This window comes from Meleagris gallopavo, chromosome 9 (assembly GCF_905368555.1).
Source record: "Meleagris gallopavo chromosome 9, MGAL_WU_HG_1.1, whole genome shotgun sequence".
Lineage (NCBI taxonomy): Eukaryota > Metazoa > Chordata > Aves > Galliformes > Phasianidae > Meleagris > Meleagris gallopavo.
Genome location: NC_139412.1, coordinates 7,008,309 through 7,033,247, shown reverse-complemented (window position 1 = coordinate 7,033,247; position 24,939 = coordinate 7,008,309). Strand labels below are relative to the sequence as shown.

General features: G+C 36.1%; 1 long non-coding RNA gene across 2 annotated transcripts in view; it reads right to left on the bottom strand.

Moving 5' to 3' along the window:
- Positions 1-21,877, bottom strand: part of LOC116216941 (uncharacterized) — a 254,001-nt gene extending 232,124 nt beyond the window's left edge. For both annotated transcript variants that reach the window (XR_014884983.1, XR_014884985.1), the window contains exons 1-3: positions 21,588-21,877; positions 18,131-18,312; positions 9,617-9,849 (exon numbers count right to left, since the gene is read on the bottom strand). This is a non-coding gene — a long non-coding RNA (uncharacterized LOC116216941). The remainder of the gene's footprint in view (positions 1-9,616; positions 9,850-18,130; positions 18,313-21,587) is intronic.
- Between the last annotated feature and the right edge of the window lie 3,062 nt (positions 21,878-24,939).

Sequence of the window (24,939 nt, the reverse complement as noted above, 5' to 3'; positions counted from 1 at the left end):
TTCTATCATTTCCAATATTACCATAGCGTATTTATATGAATGACTTTCAATCCAGGCAGTCTCTATCAGCACCTCAGGAAAGGCTGGAAGCAATTTTTGGAGCATCTCCGAATTCAGGCTTGAGCAATGGAAGTACAGTCAGCCACTAACAAAAGTTTCTCAGCCCAGAAAAACCAAATAATTTATCATATGTGAGGTGAAACTACAATCATTCTTTTCCCTGTATAGTACGTGCCTGATTACAAAGTCTGATTACAAGGATGAGGGAGAATTGAGGGTATTCCCTATATCCATGGGCCACAGCCAAAGAAGACCTCTTCTAAATATAAGTCTATCAAGGTGAATGATATACAAAGAATGGGTGAGGCTGGCTCATCTATGTTAGATTGTGAGGATGCAGTTTGCCTTATTTTATTAAAAGTATTTACAACAGCAAGAAGTAGCGAAATGCTTGTAAAAATAATGAAATGTAGAAACGTTGCAAAAACAATATCAAAATCAAATCACCACTGTTAAAAATGTGCTTTTTTTTTTTTTAATTTTGTTTTCTCCAGTTTTATCCAGAACTGAGAATCCAAAGGGTACAAACTACTCCTACAGAAAACCTTCATCATAAAAACAATATTTTGTTGCAGATGATGCCATCTGTAAGATTTTTTCCTCCAGCCAGCCTTAGATTTAAAATTTATATGAAAAAGAGATTTATGTACTGATCTGGGATTTTAATTCACTACAGTGTTTTTAGAAGCACTGAAAGTCTTAAGGACAGGGTCAGGTTCCCCACGTGCTTGGATTAATTTCATACTGGCTTTACAATCACTAGAATATAAGGTCTTCCTGTAATATAAGGCAGAGTTATTTTCAGTCTTCCTCTAACAAAATGTTGCTGGTATCACCAGTGTTATGTCTATGGAAACGTGTGCACTGGCATATATGTGCACATGTACGTGAAGTACAGGTAAAGGCCTGACTGTCACAGTTCCAGAGTCGTCAGCAGTCATTGACTACAGAAGTTAACTGATGATCGTCTTGACTGAAGGGGGGAAACCCCAGCTCTGACCTCGAGCTTCTTTTGCAAGAGCTGTTTGTCATGAAGAGTCATATATAAACCATTAAACATTTGATTTTTTAAGCCTTATTATAAATAAGATCTTCATTTCACCAAATAACAGCAACTGAGTTCTTATATGTGAAATTGTAGAATAGAGTATTATGCTAAATAACCCGCTTTTTAGAAGTTTTTAGAAACACATAAAAGCATTCTTTTTTGTCTACCACTACACAGCGACAAGACAGTTGGACATTCCATATTCATAGAGGGAAAAGCAGAGAAATCATTTTCAATGTCTCAATTACTGTTCCTTTTAAAAGGACAAAGGATGTGCGTCTGTTTCGAAAACACACAGAATACAGAATCCACAGAATGAAGCCAGGTGTAAGGCTTCTGTCAATGCCTACTGAATAGTTCTTTACTGCCTCACCAGTGCTAGGCATCTCCCCTACCCCAACAGCTTGTTAAACTCCCTTATACTGCACTGCATTATCGTACAGAGCACTACTTTTATAGTATGGTTAGCAGGTAATAACTGCAATTTAAGCAAGTTAAAATTCATTTCTCCTTTCATATGTCTATGAAGACTGGACGAACACTGGATGAAATTCCGTAGTAAGAAACTATGCCATAAATAGCTTCCAAATCTCACCGTTTTTGTTCTTCAGCACACTGAGTTTCTTCCATAAATTCAGAACTTTCTCACAATTTGTGTCAAATGCAATATTTCAAAGACACCCTTCTTTAGAGCAAAGCTCAAAATGGAAAGCACGCTTCCCTGTGCAGAGGGAAAACCAGGCTGCCTTGCATAGATGGATCTTTACTTTGATGTCGCCTTTACGCACTCCTTTCCTTTTCATTTATCTGAAGCTAACTAACTGATAAACAGAAAAACGTATCTTAGAAACCAAAGATTATTCACTGGGGAGAACAAATTACAAAACTGTTCTTCATGACCGGTAATCACTTAAATCACAAACCATTAGCAGCAATCGCACTGACTGTATAAAACAACCAGCTAACTGTAATCCTTCAGAATACAGACTATTTTTGCATCCGTATGATTTAGTATTGCTAATAGAAAATGATTTGAAAAGGCTATTAAAGGACTATAAAACCTCTTCACTATGAAGCTTTGACCTTTGAATACTGAATACAGTAGTGTTTTAACCAAATCATTCCACTGAAGCTCTTTTCATATATAATCACTGTTAGGAATTTAGTACAAAGATATAGCATGGAGTTTGGAAAAAAAAATAGCGAGCAATGAAAACACTCAAATAACAACTTGTAAATGAAAAATTTCTACCAATCACTGCAAGATATTAGTGATCAAATCACTAATTAACTTACAAACTACATGAACTTATTATAGACATGAAATTTCAAATTACTTTCAGAATCCCAGAAAGCCTTGGGACACATTCATTGCTATTCATGTCTGCTATGAAGAATTTTCTTAGGATTTTGAAGAGTATCCAATGAGATCATCCCCAAATATCATTGCAAAATTCAGTTTTATTGCATAACTGACATATCTTTCACATCCTTCAAGCTGCTTCAACACAGAATATATAAAAGACCCAAAAAGATATTAGAATTCTTAACATAAAAGCAAAGAGTACTTGACTATTCCCTATTTCATTCCCTTATTCTGGGTGTTGATAGCATCCATCCCTGCAGTAGGTATCTGTTCAAGCACTCTAACTTAAAAGCAACACACTTGATCAAAAAGGAAGGGAAGAAAACAGGCTCAGGATGAGCCACCATAAATGAATGTGACTAACATTGAAAAATTGGGAAAAAAATCCAAAAGAGAAAATAGCAATGACAAATAAGCAACACAGCAACTGAAACCAGCTGGTCTAACTGCATGAAATGTGGCAATTGCCATTATGCATCTTTGAATACTTTCAAGTACTTTAAATTAAGATCTAGCTTTCCTGCAACATGCCAGATAAAATAGACATCAATGATTTTACATCATTTATTAATATGGAATTTCAGTACTACAGTCAGACATATCTGGATGTGAAAAAAAATCAAGATAACACAAAGACAGAAAACCATAAATAATATTTGACTGCAAAAAACTGCAAACAAGAAGTAGGTGTAGGAAATTCTACAAGTTCGTAAATAATAATCATAAGAGTTCAAGTTTAATTTAGTATATTTGATGTTTCTATTATCTGATCCCTGTCCTAGAGTGTTCTACACAAAATAATATTTAATATTAACAATAAAACTAATAGCCTCCTATTACATAACAATATCAAGTCAAACTAAATTGATATTTATGTACTGCCTGGTATGCAGCCATTTGTAACCATAAGCAATTATAAATTCACGTGGCTGAACACAGTGCATTACTGGCCTTTGTAATGCATGGAGAACAAACTTATGACTGGCAGTACAGTCAGCCATTAGAGATGAACTATTATATATTTACTTTACTAACTACCCTTATGATTCTGTAATCCTCAACTTTTCCACGTCTCAGTCCTCTACTCTCCTAACCATCAGCCTTTTTAGCTCGTCCTTGTAAGGTAGCTTTCTCCATCCTCTTGGTTATTTTATCTGTGATCTTCTATATCCTACCTCTACTGTGTCTTTCCAAGAATATTCAAAACAGAGTGATTATTTTTAATATAACATTAATCTTCTTAGTACTTTACCTGATAATGCCAAAGACATTCTTATCTTCCTTGAGAATAGGTATCACTGAATCAGTGGTTTCAAAAATCTGTTAGAAATAACTCCAAGCTTTATTATCTAAAATCTGTCAGGTCTAGATCACTTTTCTCCTGATTCATTACTTTAGAAATTATCTACATTGAAATTCATACGGTACTTTTCTTCATTCATTACAGTTTGGGCAGTACATCTGGTACTGAGTGAAGACTACCCAAAAGAGCTTGTTCATTTGCAACCTTGGAGAATTCAATGCATACAAAATCACAACTCATCACAAATCACAGTCCATTTCTCTGTTAATTTTTATGAAAGGAGCCCACTGAACAGTTGGCAACATTTCCAATAATTATGAGACTGGAAATGGCATTTGAGCCACTTACACACTGTATAGACTAGTAAAACTAGCTGTAACTTGCTATTAGCTAACACCAAGTGCACTACAGATAACCGGGATATTTTAGAAGAAATCTCCCAGTTCCTAATTAAAACCTCAAACAAGGAAGAGTAATAAAGTGATGACACAAATCAATTCCCTGTGGGCATTTTGTGGCTGAACTCCAGTGACAGTGAGGCCCCAGAACTCTCCGAGGTTTGGTGAAGGCAGAATCTCATTATGGGACTACACATCCATGAGCACACAGGGAATGACAGGACACTGAGCTTACTAATAATTAATTACATAAATATTCAGATGATCAAAGTTTGACGACAATGTTAGGTGACTATTAACTTATTTATATTAATTCTTAATGAATAGATGCAAACAGGATGCAACTCTTAAAAGAGAACATGCATATTCTCTATCTTCAGTTGGCAAATTCACAACAAAGCTTGTTGTGAATCACAGGAAGACAGCAAGATGACTTGTACACTAGGAACAATTCTCTTGATGAAATACAAAGTAGCAAAAAGTTCTTTACATTACAGCAAATCACATCTTCCCAGAAAGTATTTTTCATCTTTTAGATGCAGTAAGCTCTCCTGTGTAGAGCAATATGCCCTAAAGCCCCCAAATTCTAGCAGTGATTCATTCATGTGGTACAGCTTTGTTGTCTGTGACTGTAGAATCAACTAGTGATCACTACTGCAGACAGGAGTTCTTATTGTTATTTATTTCTTTTTACAGGGAAAGAGGCTTATCTGCTGTTTGAAAATGCTCATCTCTCAAGTTCCCTCTGTAAGAGATTACATTTTATGTTAGTACTCTGTTTTTCTAATAGAATGTAATCATCCCTCATTTCAGTAATTTAGCTGGGTTGCTACTGATGAAGCAAAATAAATACAAATATGTATGCATACATTAAAATAAAAACAATTTCTTAACAATGTAATGTACTGTTATACATATGTGTATTTTGGCAAATTTTTGTTTAACATTGCTGATTATCAACTTCCTATAGGAGCAATTAGCAGACAATAAAAATGTATCAGTCATATCTCTTCATAGTTGCACAGATTTGTACAACTTTACATTTCTTCTCTAGACAAGAAATACTGTTTCATGTGATGATGCCATTCAGCAAACCATCCCTTTCACTCAGTAGTGACAGAAGAGTAGGAGTGGGTCTTTTCCAAGTCTCGCTAAAGATTGGTGCACCAAGCAATAAAGTCTTACCAAAGTAATTGGGCCATTTCTGCCCAGGTGCCGGACTGAAATGCCTAAATCCTCAAAATCAGGACTAGCTTTCAAGATGGCATAGCAAACTACCACGTTCTGGCAAAATGTCTAACATTAGATTTAAATTTATAAAATCAACAAGATAAATATTTACCTCCTTCCTCTCCCCCCCCCCCCCCCCCCCAAAAAAAAAAAAATCTATTAACCACATAAGCAGGGCAAGAATAATTATTCTTATATGAAAAATACATCGGAGAAGGCTGTGAGGAAATTAATTTCCCCAGAATCTAATGCACTAAATCACTGAATTGCATTTTGGCTCAGGGCTAAGTTGTAGTGTAGGTGGACACTGCAACACTAATTCTGTCTTGATTTTTTTTTTTCCCCCCTCTTTAAAGACGATATAAAAACATAAGCAGAAGTTTTAGAAATCTGAGGAAAAATTAAGTAAATCTCATTTAACTTCAAACAAAGCTCAGAGACACTCTACTGAAGGGAAAAAACACGGTCTGTTGGAAGACTTCAGCGTATGTTCACCAGAACATTTCTAACTATAGTTGAGACAAATGGTAAAGAACGTTAGTTGAGATAAATGCCAGCAACTCAAGTCAGACTTATATTTATGGACATCCCTCAAGGACTGCTCATGGCATAACATCTTAACACACCATAAAAAGATGTCAGTGTTAGAAAGAAACACTTAAAGCTATGCAAGCAGTCAGCTCTAACTTCTGCTTTCTTTTGTATGTTCCGCTTCACAGTGAAGCCCTTCCTTACCCAAAAGAGAGCAAGCTGCGAAGGACACGGCCCAAGAGCTCCTCTGCTCCTGCACACTGCCACAGCCACAACTTAAAAGCAAAAAGCAGAGCACACGGGACAAATAGCTATCAGACAATATTTAACTCTGATCAACTGTTTGTATTACAAAAGTATCTTTCAGAACTGTTTTTGGCACCACTGAAAGCTGGCAGTACCATTTCCTAGTGTCTCTCTAGATTACACATCCCGTACCACAAAAGCATTAAGACTTAATCCAATTACAGTTCAAACCTAAACAGGTTTCCACAGACTTCAATGTGAAATGACTAAGACAATATATTTCAAATTACCCCTATGCATACTTTCATCTCATTTTCAAAGATGAAATTCCAGGCAGAAACTTTGCACTTTGGTGCAGAACCAGGGGAAAAAAAGAAAAGAAAAGCTTTAGAGAAAAGACCCTTCAGGCTTCGAAAAACTTGAGCTTAATGTCAAGCTGTACTTTGGATGAATTGCAATGAATTTTTTTGTTGGGCAAACCTTAAGTAATAAGAGAAACAGAACTTGCAGTACTAAGCCTTCAAACTGCAGACAACTGCTTTTCCACCTTCCCTTTCAGCTTCTCCCTCCCCCCAGAAAATAAACAAGAACCTTTACAATCATTTTTACTTTTTTTTCCTTGTGTACTACTTCACATTCATGACAAGAAAATATCATTTATAAAGCTACAAGGGTCCATATAAGCTAGACTACTGATGGCAATTTTTCATCTCTAGGAAGTGTTAAATGTATTGAACATTAATCGTTTCATAGATAGGATTTTATTGTCTGCTTCATAAGAAATGTAACTGAGCATCAGTGATAGGCTGACATCATAAAAAATAAAAATAAAAAAATTTCCCTGAAATCTGTGCAAGGGAAATAATCTACAAAAAGGTAATAGTTCTGTATTTGGAGATCTATAAAAACAAAAGAAAATAGTAGTATTCTCTGTGCAATAAAAATCGATATTTTCAAAACCATTCTATGATTCTAAGAACAGCAGCTAGTAGCATAGACAAGGAAAACTCATCCTTGGGAAGAGAAACAGCTTGGTAGCCAACATCATGCAATGCAGCTGAAGAATTAGCACTTGGCCACGTGAAGGCAATCCAGTCATTGATTCTCTCTCCTTTGCCTCCATGTTTGCATTTAACCCCCGCTATTGGAATTCTGCAGCAAATTGCCCTGTACTGTACTGTAGCAGAGGTGGACTGATTTAGGCTTCAAGAAGCTAAAAAGGAGATGCAAAAAATTATTTTTGGAAAAATCCAAAATTCAAGTCATACTTTACACATGATGAATTATCAAATTCATGTATCTTCAGAAGGTTTATACGTACTGTATGAGTATGCAACATTGTTTTTAGGTTTTTATCAGTTCTGTTAGTGTTGGTAGAGTGAGGTTTATGGGCCTTGGATCAAAAATGCCACAAGCAAATTCCACATCCTACAGTCAAAGGTGGTTTAGAACCACCATGTCATTGAGTAGAAGTCAAAGAGTACCAATAGCAGCACAGACTAGATAGCCATGAGATAATTAACGAGGTCTAGGTAACTCTCCAGACCTTGTAAAGAGCCTACCTGAAGACAGAATAAGCAAGATTAACATCCATCTTTGGTACTGCAAATCTTGCATCCTTTTAAACCTCATCATTAAAATCAGGCAAGAAACATGAAAAGGACTATTGCATAAAACCCAATCAGAGGAAGAAAAAAAGCACACTGCCTTTATAAAGCACTCTTCTCTCCAGCTGTCTTCCCTTCTGTGGTGCTATAGTGTGACAGCACAAGACTCCCCAGGATGGGAGATTAAAAAAAGAAACGTGAAAGGCTCGCTTCAGAAGATAGTAATGGTACTTGGGAGAAAAATAAGCAAGGAGGAAGGTAAGGAAAAGACTTCATAATATTATTCAGAGACTAATTTAATCCTCTCAGAATCAGTGTGGAAGAATCTCTTCACCATGAAGAAAGGAAGGCAGCTACTATGAAGATAGAGGGGCATTTGATGAAAATTCTCCTTCCTCAAGACAAAAAAACACAATCTCACCTGAAATTAAGAATTAAGCCACTAACAAAGATCATGAACCAATCTACACACTTGTAAAAAGCATCACAAAGAGTAACACAATGTGTTGCAAAGCAGAGACTAAACAAAGACTCTTGTAACCTTGACTTGAATGTTAATAGTAGCATAATGCTGAAGTTCTTCTTAAAATGTTTAAAAAAAAAAAAAAAAAAGGCCCTGCATAGATCATTTGTGTCACTCTTGCTTCCCATGCTGGGACCAAATGCTATACAGAATTAGTTTCACAACAATGCAATTCGTAAGGCAGACAGTCCAACTGTGATCCATCTCCTGCACAGTGATTATTTGAAAGTCAAAGTGGCTCTGCTGTGATGTAATGCAAGAACCAGACCTCCACCAAAATCATTCTAAAATTAGAAGTGAAGGATAAACAAACATTGAATTGTGGTCTGGGAAATATTATTTTCTAATTTGTGAGGTATGGAATAGTACAGGTTTGTACTGACTCCCATAAGTCACTCATAATGACCAAACAATGAAAATAAAGCTAAACAGCCTCAGTGGGTTTTATGAACGCACACTCCTCTTCCCCTCTCTGAGCCCTGTTTAATATGCAACTGGACTATAGTGTTTCTTGTTAGGCAGACAGCTTAAAATTAGAACTGTGGGAGAAGTGATTGATGACCTGTGTTCCTACAGCCCTTTCAATGAAACATATTCCATTTCCAAATATGTTTATTATAAATTATTGGTTTGTCACTGGACTTGATGAAAGTAAATTTGCACGACTAACTCAGACCTCTGCAAGAGGAAGCACTTTAATCAGGTAACCTTCCCTCAGTCTTTTTCATGTATAGAAGCAGACACGCTAGCTAGAATTTTATTCTTTGCACCCAGAACCAGTTTATTGATTGAGCAGTGTCCCTTAATTTGGAAGCCACTTAATCAAAGTCAAAAAATGTTTTTACTTCAACCCTTTATTCCCGGAATAAATCATTAACATCACTCTCTCAGGCAAAGCTTCGTACTGTTTGTGCAAAGCAATGAAAAAGCATCTTAACACTGGATTAGAGAACAAACATCTTCTCTAAATGACTATACAATAACAAAATTATCAGGAGAAACAGTCTTTGTAGTACAAGTTGATGGAATTTATTTTATTTTTGTTTATTTAGATGCCCTTACTAACTGCACAATCATTCTGCAGGTTGCCTCTGCTTAAACAGCTAGCATTCCCTGGAGTTCAAGGATTCTCATCGCTCACATTACAGTTGTTAAACTGCCTATATTAAGGAAATTGAAACCTAGTTGAATATGGATACCGGCATCACCTCTCAGTCACAAGAAGTAGCATTTTGTCAACAAAAAGTGCTATGGGAATGCTTCTTCCCATCTTACACAGGAGTGATTTTGAAGGCAGGACTTACCTTAATGAAGGAGCAATAGTTCTCACTGTCTTCCAGCAAAAGAAACTAACTCTCTGAGGACATTCAATGATGAAGCAGTAATATGTTCAATACACAAGAGCAACTGTAGGCACTGCCTTCAAACTCCTCAAATTCCCTGGCATCAACTGTTAAGTCAGCAGTCCAGCTGACCACAAGTCTCATTTAAAGCAGGTACCATTCATTTCCAGAGTGTGATGAAAAGTTTGCAAGGCCTGTAACAAAGAATGAATTAGAGTGCAATTATAAGCATATAGGAATCAGTAAAATGTACCCTATGGAGAAATTAAAGGAGTTTTCAAGTTTAAGGTCACTGCATAGTGTTTAATGTTGAAGATCCACATCAGCACAAATGACATCCTCAATTTCCCTGTATTTTAACATATGCTTCTAGAACCTCCCAGCTGACTTTTCACACTTATCAGAAGGAAGAATAAATTCCCAAGTTTGCAGTAGTTTTTTGGTTTGTCAGGTTTTGTTTGTTTTTTAAATAAAGCACTACACTATCATGCTCAGCATGCTAAACATTTCCTATATACCTCACCTGCAACGAAAACCACTTGCATTTGGAAGTTTAATTCTTGTGTCACTGATGTTTCCCACTCTTAAGAAAAAAAGATAAAAAAAAAATAAAAATAAAAAAATAAAAATTCCTCAGTATCTTTTACAGCCAGGGAATACAATTTACATCTCTTTAACAGTATATCAATATTTTCCTTGTAGGTTAGATTTCAAAGCCGAATGGCAGAGGAGAAGGCAGCAGGACTGGGTTAGACTTGTTATAGAGAAAAAAAAAAAAAACCTCAGTGCTGCAATTAATATATCTCATTGATAATTGCAAATTTTCCCAATCCAGTCCACATACATTCAACTACATCTTCAAGCACAGCAACATCTTGAAGCTTCCTCAAATTGATCAATAAAAATATACTCCCTTCCACCCTAACAGTGAGTTCAATCTAGCATAAGTTGGATGTCTGCGTATTTTATTATTTTTAGTTATGCTGTACTGTTAAATTATAAAGTGATTTATACAAACTATGCATTACATGTCTCAGCCTGGGTATTTCAACACGCTGAACTCCAGAGCAGTAAAAGTGATCTCAGCCAAGCTGCCTGTTTCTTTAATGTAAAATTGATAATGTAACAGATGTAACAATACTAGAGAAAAAAAGGCAACAAACACCAGATATGAAACTCACCACTCTACTTTGTTGTTGTTACGATCACAATATCCAAGTGTCCTACCTCATTTCCTGGTTTATTTCACTGAGCAAGACGACAGTAACTATGATGTACCTCACTGACATAGATCAGTTGTACCAAAGCAATATATTAACTGATTCTGAACAAGGTGTTGCACATGTGATCTATAATCACATGTATTCTAAGCAAACAATGGATTAGCCTATGACTAGTCAGAATTCCAGGAGAGGGGGAAGTTAGGATAAGTAAGGGTAAGTTAGGTTGGGTAAGGTTATACAAATTCCAGGAAAGGTAAATTAGGGTAGGAAAGGTGATACAACCTGTCTTGTCAATGCATCCATCACGTACTGGGGTCTGAAAGGGAAGGGGGGATAGGCTAGCTGAGGGGGGCTCCAAAAGCTGTCTCCAGCATCCTGAGTTTATATCCCTTTGACGTATAATTTACCATGATAAGCAGGGGGGGGGGGGGGGGGGGGGGGGCAAACTGTTACAAACTATGCAAACTGAGATATGAACAGATACGTGATATAGAGAGATATATGAAAAACACTGACTTGGCAAATAATAATAATAATAATAATCAGAGAAACTTCCATTCTTCAGCAGGCTATGTTTGGGCCATCTGCCACACCAAGGCAATTTAAAAACATGAACCAGTATTTCTTGAACTGGAATTCTAGTTCTGAATTCCATCTCTGTCTGCATTTGTTTTAATTTACACATTATAACATATAACGCACACATAACCAGGACACCTTCCTGTTTTTGTAAGACATCCTTCAAACTACAGACCAAAACCAACTCTATTTCTTTCATTTTATGTACTTTCAGTTAATCCCTAGATAAGAGTATGTCTACAGAAATACACTGTTAAATATAATAAATTAAGTACAATTAGAGTAGGGCAATACCAAATGTTCATTTCCATCGATAAGAAATGCTCCAGAATAACGCTGCAGGAAAGAATACGTCTATGGTACAGAAATAGCAGCAATATCTGACTTCCTAACAATAGAGATTTTTCTAAGGAGTTAATTTGGATTTTGGTTTCATTAGGACTGCATATTACAGTTCCCGCTTACAGCTGATTTGCTTAAAGCATACACCAGAGGATAGCCAAACCAAAGAATGCTATTGAGAGATCTGCTAAGCAGTTCAGCAACAGTCTGAACACTAGCAAAGTGGATGTGATAGATAGCAAATAGGAAAACACTTATTCCATAAACAGCATGACTTCAATTTTAAAAATCATAATCTAATATGAAAAGAATAAGCATCTTTATTCACTGGCGAACAGCTGCTCTCAATTAGCTCAACAAGTACACAGTATGCATGAGCTGTCCTCTCCCTCAATAAAGTGTAAACATATAATCAGAATATTTCATGTAAATCTGCACCTTTCCTAAAAATACTGCATGTGGCTTCCCTTTTCCCACTTTACTGAAAGCAAACTTCATGGCGCTGAATTTTGTCCAGATGAAGCCACATTCAATCTGGGGTAGTGAGAAGAAAAAGAAGTTGGAAACACTGGAAGGTTGTTCCAAAAGTAATGCCTCCTATTTATTTCAATGGAAACTATAGCAGATACAAAAAGCTCAATAAGACTATTTGACAAAGAAAATTCCCAGCTACAAAACACTATGTTTTTTATCATAGTCACCACTACGAGCTATGCATTTTCACCAGCAATAAACAAGACCCTGTGTGCTGCGCTTGTAAAAGCCTGCACCAGTGGAGGAGAACCAACATTGCCATTGTCACTGCTGAAACGCACCACTCATTACCTCACTGTGCTCACATCCACTGTTCGGTCTCCATGAATGTTCTGCAAGCATCAATGAATGTCACCGGATGCCATTTTTTCTGCATACTTCCTTTGCTTCATATTTCGATGTTAGACACCATTCTGTCAGACTGCCCCTTTGCTGCCATCTGTCACAGCAACAACATGTTACAGAATACTGGTGGAAGATTCAACCTTTGTTGCCATACTACCAACATCCACCTATGATGCCATGGACCAGCATGATAAAAAAGGAGGCAGAGCAGCTCTTGTATAATAAGAGAGGTAGCCATATTTTGATTCTGTAATTATTCATCTGATATATTCATCTGACCTGTCTATATATAGGTCATTTTGAGTAAGTATTCTTTCTACACTACAGGCAAAGTATAGAATTTAAGATTTCCTCTGGTTCTGAATTGCTATTTACCACTAACATGTCTGATTTCAGTCTTACTCTCTCTTGGGTTTCCAGCCAGACAGAGCTTGTAATCTGATTCACTCCAGAAGGCAGTTTGTCAACAGCTAATTTTATTTCTTCATCTAAAAATTGCAGAGTTTGTCATTTTATCTTCTATATTGTATGCCAGTGAACGTACAACTGACATGATATTCCATAACCTGTAAGATCTGAAATTTGTTAATATATTACATGCACAAATAAATACTTGTTCATTAGAGTTCAAATGACCTTAGTTTTAAGGACTATCTTCTCATAATTTGACCATTAGAGAACCACGAACATTAAACTCAAATCATTAGATCTAAATCCAACTCATTTTTTATACCTGTAAGCACATATCTAGATGGCTTCCAACATAAAATTTCAAAAGATTGGTTTGACTTTAGTTTCATTACTTGTTTCTAGCAAACATGTTTTTCTCCAGATACTTAGAAGACCAGGTGAGCTACAGTGCAGAATACAAGGGAGCTTTGACATTCATGAGAGCAGTACCAATAGAATAAGGAAGACACATTCTGCCTCTGTTTTTTCCCTCTTCAGCACAGCAGTATGGCTATTAAACAGATTTATTGATGGTATGTGTGATTATTTCAGCAGAAATGGGAGGGAGCAATGGATCAGCATTCACACCTCATTTCCCATCTCATCCCACCAGAACTGATGACCTCTCGCAGTACACCCAGCTGATGGATAGTACCAGAGAATGTGAGAGAATAGATGTCCAAAACAGAGATACTATTTGTCTGGCTTTGTCACAGGTAAGAGCATAAATTATATCCCCTACGTGGAGATGTGTTTGTTTGCTTTGAATGTACAAAGCAGTGTTGCAACATAATTGCCATCTGCCACTTCATCAAGGGAGAGAAACAGCTTTTAGTTTTTTTTTCCACTTTCTTCAGGTTTGCAACCTTTTTCAACGGTTTTAACATAACCAAGACTTACACTACAATCTATACTGAACTAATACTGAGAGGTTTTGTAAGTAACACTGAGCAACAGTTGTAAAGGTTGTTTGATACTAGCATTTATGCTCCAAAGCCCACAGAGCTAATCAGAAGAGTTGAAAAATGCACTGTCATTTCCGTTCAGCCAGGACGCATCACCAGTTGTCACAACTTAAAGCATGCTTGCAGCATGTTTTTAATACTTCATATCAATGTAGTCTCATCCTATATATTTTATACTTCCCTTGCAGCATGACAATTCTGCAAGTATTGTAAAGGTTTTGTCCACTTTGTTCATTCCTTCCTCCCTTCCCTCTGAAGCAGTGTTCTTCTGAGATGCTGCAGGGGGATGTGAGGCAGCATCCCACCTTTAGCTGCTATTAGATGTTTCTAGACAACACACACGCATTAACATAGAGAAACTGCACTTCCTGGTGTTTCAGGAATGTTACTTTTCTTCAGGCTTTTATTTCAAGCATTGTTAAATTCTTTGCAATCATCACTAGCCTCAGTCCTGCACTATTTTTTCAGTCAATGGATGTTTATCCCCCTCTATGCTCTATGAGCAACATTTGGAACAACGTGTTCTGTATCAGCATAGTCTGTTCAAGATGGTATTTTAATTATATGGATTTCTCTCCTTAACATTTTTATTTCAGGAACTGCAAATGTATGTATGTCACAGTCCTAAAACTAAACTAAAATGCAGTGAACCCAAGTCTTCCTTCCAACCTCCAGACTTCCCACCATTAGGGAAAGTTAAAACTCGAGATCTTTGAATATGCCTTCCCAACAGGAACTGTAACAGTGGAGATGACTGATGTAAACCATATGTTTGTAGACAGATCAAAGTAACTGCATCACTGGGCACCAGCCTACGCATTCAAAACATAAGAAATCAAAGAACCGGTAATTCTTGTTTCTTTCATACATAACTAGCATCAGTGCATTGAATTATTTCATTTAGATAAGCTTTCAGGAAGAACTATCTCCGATCAGAATAACATCTGTCTGCTAAGAGCCCCCAGAGAAACAAAAGGATGCTTTTAGGAAAAGATGTAATATTTCTCTGCAAGTTGTACCAGCCACAGCTCTATATTTAATAAATACAGGAACCCACAAGAACGGTGAAACTTCAGAGTACAGTTTGCATCATCCCAGCCTTCTGCAAGAGACTGAAGAAAAAAAATCTGCACTGTGCCTGAACATAAGTAATGTCATTCTTACATCCACCCTAATCACAAGGGTGAGAGCAAAGTAATTTCATTTTTCGAATAGTTGCTACTCATGATAGATTTTTTCTGACAAACTTTTCCATGTATAAGAATGTAGAATTTCTCTAGAGGGAAAAAGATCAGACATTCACTACAATGCCAGGTTCATCTACATACTCTTCATCTACACACTCAGGTAACCCAACACATGCATTTCTTTCATATATAAGCACTTCTGTAGTATATATCTCTCATTAATGAAATCTCTAACCAATTATGACTTAGTTCTAAGAATAACCTGATACATACTATTATTCAGTAAGGTAATACAACCAACAAAATAAAAACAGCTTAAAGTCAGCATTTGGAAGTGGCTATCAAATCCAGCTTGTTACACAGTGTTACCATCATTTGAAGAAGTGCACTTTAATTAAGGTAAACGAGACAGCAAGAACACAGTGACATTGTTAGCTTAATGACCCACAGTCAAATTATTTAAAACTTCTTTGAAGTTCAACTTAATTGTAATGGATATAATATTGAAGAATTTAAAGAAGGTCTAGAGGACTTAATGAATAACCTTAATGATCTTTCTCTTCTCTCCCTTTAATTTTGGTGCCTATATTTATGTTCAGAACACTGCTTATAAACCATTAGTATGGTTGTGAATTCCAGTGTATATTTGGTGCCATTCTCAAAAGTAATTGACATCCCTGCTCCCCAAAACATATTATAAATTAGCAAGGTACAAGAGCTTGGCAGTTACGATGACAATTTTGATCAGATTGTTCTGTCAAGTGAGATACTGTCAATATCACAAAGAATATTTGTACAGATTCTAATGGCACTTCAACATTTCAAATACAAAGGATGTAAAAACCACTTTAAATTAATTATCATTATAACCGTATTTTGCCTTGTTCTAGAATGCAGCCTCACATGCACTGGAGAGCATTGCAGGTTTCCAACCAAAACAAAACCTATTAAAAAATGCAGCTTTACTGCAAATGGCAAGTTTAAGTTACTCTGGAGACTCGTAGTGAAATCCAATGTACTTATTTTTCTTACCTAAATTATGAGTGCATTGTTTTCATCTGCACAGCAAGAATGGATATTTTAAATGAATTTGTTGTAAAGCAGAAATAGGAAAAACATTTTATTCATTTCTTCTAAATTATTTGATTATGAGCTCCAGAGGGAGAATTATTTTAGACCTCCCACGTAAGAGAGAACAATCGGATCTGTTTAAGCTCATTGGTACAACTCATGGAAAAAATCTGGAGCATTCAGGCATGTGCATTTCCATACCAGTTGTTATGGAGTAAGGAAACAGACAAGAGTGCATTTATAGAGGGGAAACAAAAACACCACAGCTCAGGCTGCAGTCTTTTGGTGCTGAGCTGCATATAGCCTGTCTATCCACTAATGAAAAAAACTGTTAATTAGCTCATATTTCTGTTAGGGAGAGCTTTTGGATGCCCTTAATACCTTTATAACGATCTCATTTCACACAGAACAATAAAAAGACCCACTAACATTCACGAAATCCCTCTGTTAACATCTCGAACCATAAACACAAAAGATATTAGTCTAACCTCTTTGTAAGTCACCCCCTCACCACAGGACTGTGGGTGCTGATTTCTCAGGGTGTACAGCTGCACTACCTGAGCCCTCCATGCTTTGGATCTCAGCATGCAAAGCACAACTGGGGGCTTCAACTTGTATTCTGTAAGCCTGCCCATGCAAGGCAGAGTGCTGATCAAGCTGCATTTTAGAACTCTTTAGATATCTTTGCCTCTTACACTTCTGTTAACTCTTATTCCAGAACTGTCTTTAATTAAGATTATCTTCTCACATGATAGAGTTTGTTTTTTATTTCAGTCCTAGCCTAGAGCCACAATTTAAGTACAAGCAACGCATGCATAGAGGAAATAGCAGTGAAGATTTCAGTGTAGCCTGTACAACACATCAAGACTCTGGATTTGCACCTGGGTCACTGGGGTTCCCATTGTTCTCATCACATATTTACTAATGCTACTCACAGTGACATTAATTTGAAATTGCTTGCTTATACTTTTTTTATTAGAACAGATATAAAACTAAACCTTTTCAAAAGTATGTTTTACTGTAAATACATACCCAAAGAACACAGACTGTCCAACCAATGGTACTGACCATAACGCCCACAGTAAAGCCACTTATTCTCTAGATTTGATTATGGCTGATCACAAGCTTCATTTTAAGCTCCTCCAATGTTTTCCTAGTCATAAATTCCTTCTCATGTGGACTTTCAGCTAGCCAACCAAGTTTAAGTTCCAGCTTAGGCTTCACCCTCATTTTTCTGACTTTCTTCTACCAAAAAAAATTAATTAATTAATTAATTAATGAGATCTGAGGGAATCTCAAACTCCAGAGATCTCTATTCCTCTTCCTAGAAATCAGTTCACAGTTTCAAGTTACTAGAAGTTCTTCTTTCACTCCCACGCACAAGTTAAACAAGCATTCTCATCTTAGAGAACTAATTTGGAAACAGAATGCTGGAAATACCATGTTTAGAAATAACACAGAATTCCAGTATAAAGACTAGCAGTCACAGGAAGAGAACTAATTCTAACAGTGTATATCCTCCAATTAGCTACCTTTTAAAAATAACTTCCCCAAAATCAGATATAACAAATGGACATTTCCCATTGTTATGAATTTTCTCACTTTATTGCTTTATAAAATCTGACTCTAAATCTTAAAAAGACAGTAACACAGATTGTGTTGCATTTTAATAAATAAATACGCAAATAAACATTGGTTTTGTGTTAAGAATTTTTGGTTTTTAAAATGCATCACTTTCAGCCTTTCAGCAGTCAATTCAGCAGCACAACAGATACTTACCAGCAGTCTCAGAAATGTCTTTTTTTCTCTCCAGTCAGACCAGGTGAATTATCTAAAATTTTTCCTTTGTAAGAAATATACTTTTACGAAGCGGCATCAGGAATTTCATGGTGACAAAGTACTTCCTCTACAGAGAAATTCACTCGAGGTGAAAAACATGACAGCCTAATAATACATTGAGGCTGCAAAGACAAAAAAAAAAAAAGCTCAAAATCAAGTACTGGAAATTAGATTATTTTACTTCTACATTTTCAACACAGGTGGAAAGGCGTTGCCCTGCTAGGTGGCCCCATTCTTATTTCTGTTATTTCAATGTTATTCGAGAAATAAGTATTTGCCTTTTTAAAGCATCCCCAGCACAGTCCTGTCAGCTCCCTTCTTGCTGCCTTTTACGCAGTATTTGCACTTCAGCATTAAAAAGTGCTCTCTCTTTTAACACCAAGTTCTCTTTTATCGTACGAACTCTAAAGATTGGTTTTATTTACACAAGAAACTGCTTGTGAACAAACGGACTGGAACTATCCAAAGGGATAGCAACTTTAACTAAAGAATCAGTAACTAGTATTTGAAAGTACTTCTCTCCAGGTTAGAGCCACTGAAATCCTCCATCCTAGAACTATGTATCTCAAAAGTACTACTCCAAAGTAGAGAAAGTACATGCAGATATAATTTGCATTATTGAAAGCCTCCCTCTCCCTAAGGCTAAATCCTGTCCATTTTTTTTATAGGTGTGGATGTGGACGTAATACAGCAACAGCACAACAGGACATTAGAAGATAAAAACAACAACAACAACAACAACAACAACAAAAAACGTCAAGTGGTTAAGAAGGAAAGATGAGTTTCCACTAAAACTGCTCCTGGCCATTCTTTCCTACAAAGCAGCAGCACACAGAGACCTGAGGAAAGATTTGAACAGTTTGCTATAATAACATTTCAGTCAATACTAAATATTTATTTAGAGTCAGAATTTTCCCCCCAACCATTAGGTTGACATTCAGTTTTAAGAATCATAACAAAATTGAGATAATTCTTAAACAGTCTTATCTGCTTTTGTTACTAACAATGGAAAAATAAAGCTTAATTGAAGACTGTCATTGAAAGCCCACGTGCCTTTTGCACAATAGCACTGATTTTTCAGTAAATTCTACTCCCAGATTTTCTTCAGATAAGTATGTCAAAATTCATCAATATTAATTTCTAGCAAGCTTTAGAAAATTTGAGAAATTCTAGAAGGCAGGAATATTATGACAAAAAAGTATTAATATTCAACACAGAAATCCAATGAAGTTGAAGATCTGGAGCATTTAACTTCTGTGCATATAATATTGTCAGTAACCACAAGTCATAATTTTATGCAGTTACTATAAGGGAAAAATTATTGCACTTCATCTTTTCCATACACAGAGAACATTACAGTGTGTCAAATATACACCATGGCAGGTGATTCCATCACGATAACTGTCAACCTTTCCACAGTTGTTAAAACAAAACTGGTTGAATCAGAGCTATTTGTTAGTTCTACAATGCTTGCTGTTGCAATGCCTCTTAGAATTTCATACTGCATAGCAAAATTTATTTTCTATGATCTAACTAATTATTCTGCCTTACAATTCACTTTCTTAAGCAAGCCAGTTCCCACTCCCATTGCTTTATTATTTTAAAACTCTAAAACTCTGTTGAAACAAATTGTAGAAATCTGAGAGCTATCACAGCACAATCACTTGCACTGCATAGCAAGTATGAGCCTGTACTGGATTTAGATGGAACAGAGTTAATCTTCTTCAGAGAAATCAGTATGGTGCATGTTTTGGATTTGTGACCAAAGTAGCTTACCCGTAGGACTTAACCCATTTGTCTTCCCCAGTTACACTTTCATATAGTGAAGCCGTGCTTTTCTGGTGTTTTCTTACTTCTGCTCCTTTCATTCCATATGGGGCTGTAATGCCTGTTGCAGATAACTCACAACAAAACCTTACAGGCTTTTTTGAAACATTTATTTTGACTAAATGAACCTGTATTAGATAATGCACATGAAAATTGATGACAAAAAACATTTTGAAAAAATGAAAAGTACAAGATTCTGAAAAATATTTGCTTCACAGCTGCTTCTTCAATCTATTGATTTTGTCTTAAAATCCCATACTGACCTAACAGAAAAGCAGAACTATTATGAGCATATGTACTGACTTTTCTATCCATTAATTTTCCACCGCATCTTCCACTTCAATATTCCAGAGCAGAAGGAAGCAAAGGGTTCCTGATGAATGAATAGAACTAACGGAGCATCCATGGTAACACATACGCATTTGCACTCTGATTTGTAACATCAATGTCTGTTCCTGCTTGAAAACTCTCACCTTGAGTACTCCATGGATTTGTTCTCTTTTTTCACTGAGCTGGTATAAATCAGAGTTATTTGTTCATTCTGAACACTCTGTTTTAATACATGTCAGTGTTTCATACTGCATAGCAACATTTCATATTCCAAAATCTGCCTACTTACTCCATCTCATGATTAATTTTGATCAGCAAGCCTGTTCCAGCAACTATTGCTGGATCATACTATTTTTTTTTCTTTTTAAATTGTAATATTTCTTTGCTTAACACATCTCTGCACCCAACACATTCTGTTCATCTAGACAGAAGATACATTTGGGGTGACTCTCCTCATTAACGAAAGGCCTAAACAAACTTTGTTCCGTTTCCACAGTAGGATAGTAGCAAAAAAACAGAAAAGAAATTGGAGTTTAGAGACAGAAATGCATATGGATAACTAAAATAGAAAGGGTAAAATGTAATCAATGCTTACTAGCTTTCATATAGGATCCAGAGACTTTTACTTTAAATTTGTTTTACACTGACATTATAATTGGCTTCATTAGTCTTGAAAATTGTCGCTGCAAGTCAGACAGGCTGACTGCCTGGCTCCTGCAGTTAGAAAATAACATTAGAAAATGCTAATTGCTAAATGAAATTTCAGGCTAAAATATCCTACATGGAAACACATTGCACTTTGAGCACACAGATACAGTGCTTTTAAGCAAACAAGTAGAAGAGAAATTTTGAAATACTAATTGAAATCATCACCAAACTGGGAAATGGGATGCATTACAAGTTTTAAGATTCAGCTAATTTGGGAAAGTACACATAAAATACCCAGGAAACACCAAGGCCTCCCATAAATTCATGGAGTAACAAACCCTGCATGCTATGTTAAACTGCTCATTTTTCACTTCTCATCTTTTATAAATTTCTATGGAAAAAAAATATTTATGTCAAAGAAAAATACTGTTAAACAACAAAAATGTGAAAAAAAGCTTTTTTATATTCTTTGCTTAACATACACTTACATTCTTAAAGTACTTATTAATAAGTTGCAACACCAATACTTTTATACAAGGCAAGTAATTTAATGGGAAGAATGAGAGGGAAGCAATTACAAGACTTAACTTACATAAAATGGTTCATTTTGCTTCTTTCTTTGTTTTGTTGTTGCTGCTTTTAAGTCTCAGAAGACTTTCAGAGCTCTGTCTCAAGTTCCAGATGTAAAAACCATGGTATATAAAACTGTGCACAGAGCAGGATTTTCTTTAGGGTTGAAATGTAGAAAGTTTCAGGAGAAATTAGTAGAAGTAATACTGTTATTGTTAACTAAAACACCCTAAAAGCATTTTAAGAACTCACAATTAAAAAGGAAGAATTCCAGTAAATTCCACTCTTCCACATACAGCCAAGTCTATTTATGGGCCCTGCACTTCTTGTTGGCAAACCCAGTAACAGAGCTACTGTCAGTAAACACAGAATATTTAGAAAAGCAGATGTTCACATTAAAAAGTTTTCTTGAAGTCACTTTATCTGGACATTCTATCATTAGCTAAAAGTAATGGTAAGGCTTATTTGTACACACATAGATGTTGTAAGCTATTAGTTACTGCTTGGGCTTGAATATAATCACAATGCATTTGTTTGCCAACAGAAGCTACCACTAAGCAACACCTCTGACACTTCAGAAACATTCCCTGTTTAAAAGATCATAAAGAAATTCACATTTATACATTATGTAAGAAAATAATCCCACAAGATGCATTTTCTGTTTCCCCATGTGCTTTGTAAGAGATAACAATTACAAATGTTATTTTCTCTTGTAAAGCTAATGTAGTTTTTAAAGTAATGTTTATGTATTACTACAAAATATGTTTTCCTGCAATTGCTCAGATAGCTGGTGGAGACAAAAAGTAAGTTTTGCTTATTCCAAGATTTCTGTTTTAAAAATAAATATATAAATAAGTTAGCAGCTGACCCTTACGATATGTAAAAGAAACATCTTTCTGCCTAGCACTATGAAAATAATAACAGAGCTTGCTGTTGTTTCACCAAATCCAAGTTCATTTGAGCACTGTAGTCTGCAGTGCTGTAGTTACTTTTTTCTTCCACAGTAAGAAAAAGTTGATGCCTACAGAAGAGTCTTAGAATAAAGCAAGGAATACAGAACTTATCCTTCTCAGCCTCTGTACTCATAGATTCCAAGCCAGAAATGGTCTACTTAACTGCCCTCATTTCATTAACCTGCCCAGTCTCTCATTGAATCCGCACATCCTGCAGCATCTACAACATCCTACAGCAAGGAGTTCTAAAGTCAGCAGATTCTCAGAGCTTCCATGGATTCAAATCATGAGTGACTATCATTAAGTGAATAACAGACGGATCACTATTAGTCCTTCTGCAGAATTTTTTGACTTTATGCTCTGAAACTGTTAACGATATGGGCTGTAGGCCTTGACAGAAGTAACTGATATTCAAGAAAGATTGCTGAAAGTACAAATACAAGGATTAAACATTTCCATGGCACAAGGACTTCAGCAGCTGGTACCATCATTCCTAAACAGGGCTCACCAAGTTTAGTTAGTTGAGAAAGGAGAATACTGCATAAAAAGGAGATTAAAAAAAATATAAGGATGGCAAATCTTCATTTACCTCTCATAACTGTTAACTGCCTAACGTGCTTGCAAAGCCACGTGTTCCCTAAATGGGCTTTCTTTCATCTTCCACGTATCAATAGGAGATTCATAACCCTGAGCCCAGCAACAGTTCAACTTGACAAAATATGAAATTCTACTATTCGTATTCACATCAAATAATACACTTCTTTGAAGAGATCAAAGTTGCATCATACAGAGAGCTCTGAATCTGATTAAGAGCACTTGGTTCTGGAATGACAATAAACAAACAGGAGTTTATTTTGCAGTTAGAATAAAAATATCAACCAGTGATAGGCAGAGACAAAAGCATTCAACTTCAAGTTAAAAAAAAAAAATCATTTTAGAAAATAAGCAAGCAGCTGGAACCATACAGTTCACATTGCATTTTTCAACTTTTCTCCATGACATAGATGTTTCAATGGAACAAAACAAGTAAAGCAACAGGGAATACATTAAGAACAAAATTGGGCTGGTAGATACAGTCAGCACAGTTCAGTTGGTAGTTATAAACTCAGTATGCTTTCAGGGGTTATTATTCTTACTTTAGCATTCTGTTTATTGTTTTAGCCCATCTGCAAAGCATGAACACTTGGAAGTATACCATTCTTTTTTATCACAGATTTTGTTTGCACTTAAACATTGCCACAATTCAACACATACGCGCTCTCATATCTACTGTAGATCATGAAATTTCTCTTAAAAAAGGCTAATCCCTGTGAAGGAAACACAGTAATTCAGATTTGTATTTTCTGTCCTTCACACTTAGTCTGCTAGACCAATAGCGTGGATTTCTAATTCAGAAATTGCCCATTTCTATAGCAATCAGAAGAATGCTTTGCATTCCGTTTTTAAAGACAAAGTAGAAGTTACTGTAATACCTAATGAGGATCAGGGGAATAAATTTCTCACTGCTGCAAGCACACTGCAGTTCTCTGGTTGAAAGCAACCACTGGCACTCAGTCTACAGGGTTCCCAGTTGCTCTATTGCCCACATGACACCTGGTCTTACAGTGTGGTACTCAGAAATTTCACCCAGTGCTGCTGGTAGTCACATCACTTACAAACACATCTGATGCTTGCAGATACAGAGCAATGATCTCTGTCGACGAACAAACAATATTTGATACAAAATCGCTTGATCATGAAAATCCCAGAGATTTACAAGTTTTATTTGCGCCAACCTTGTAGTTCTGCCACAGACCTTTCCATTTAATAAGAATGTTATACGATAAAAAGAAAATGCCAAAGAGAATTATGTTTTCTTTTAGTGCAGAAGACCAAACACCATTAATTTTTCAGAGCTACTCACTTTCAGGTTCAAAAACACAACACTGTAGCAAAAAAATCCTACCATTGTTCAGCTTCTCCTCAGGCCTTCAACAGCTTTGTGGATATCAGCATCACTATCAAGTGTGTGTTACCATGACTTGTCCCAAAGGCAAGATTAAATTCAAATGGTATCTACTGGACCAAAAAGGTTGTTGAGAAGCAAACAGGCAGAGCAACTCTGCCCCACCTCTCACCTTAAGCCAACTTATCAACGCTAACTGTCAGCTACAACTGTTGAGGCACCACAGGAGGTTCTTTGTTGTTTGCTTTTTAGTTTGTCTTCTAAACTCTCACCTCCTGCCTCTAACTTTAAATCTACCACTCAGTACATGACAAAGAAGTCTGATAGCAGGTGGTTTTCAGACTTGCTATTAAAAGAAAAAAAGGCAGTTTGATTGTTAATTATTATGTATATAAAAGAACACAGAACTTCTCCAGAAGCCTTTCAGCAACTGAATCTTTTATTTTAGGCACCATTTGTAGGTAAAAATCAAGGTA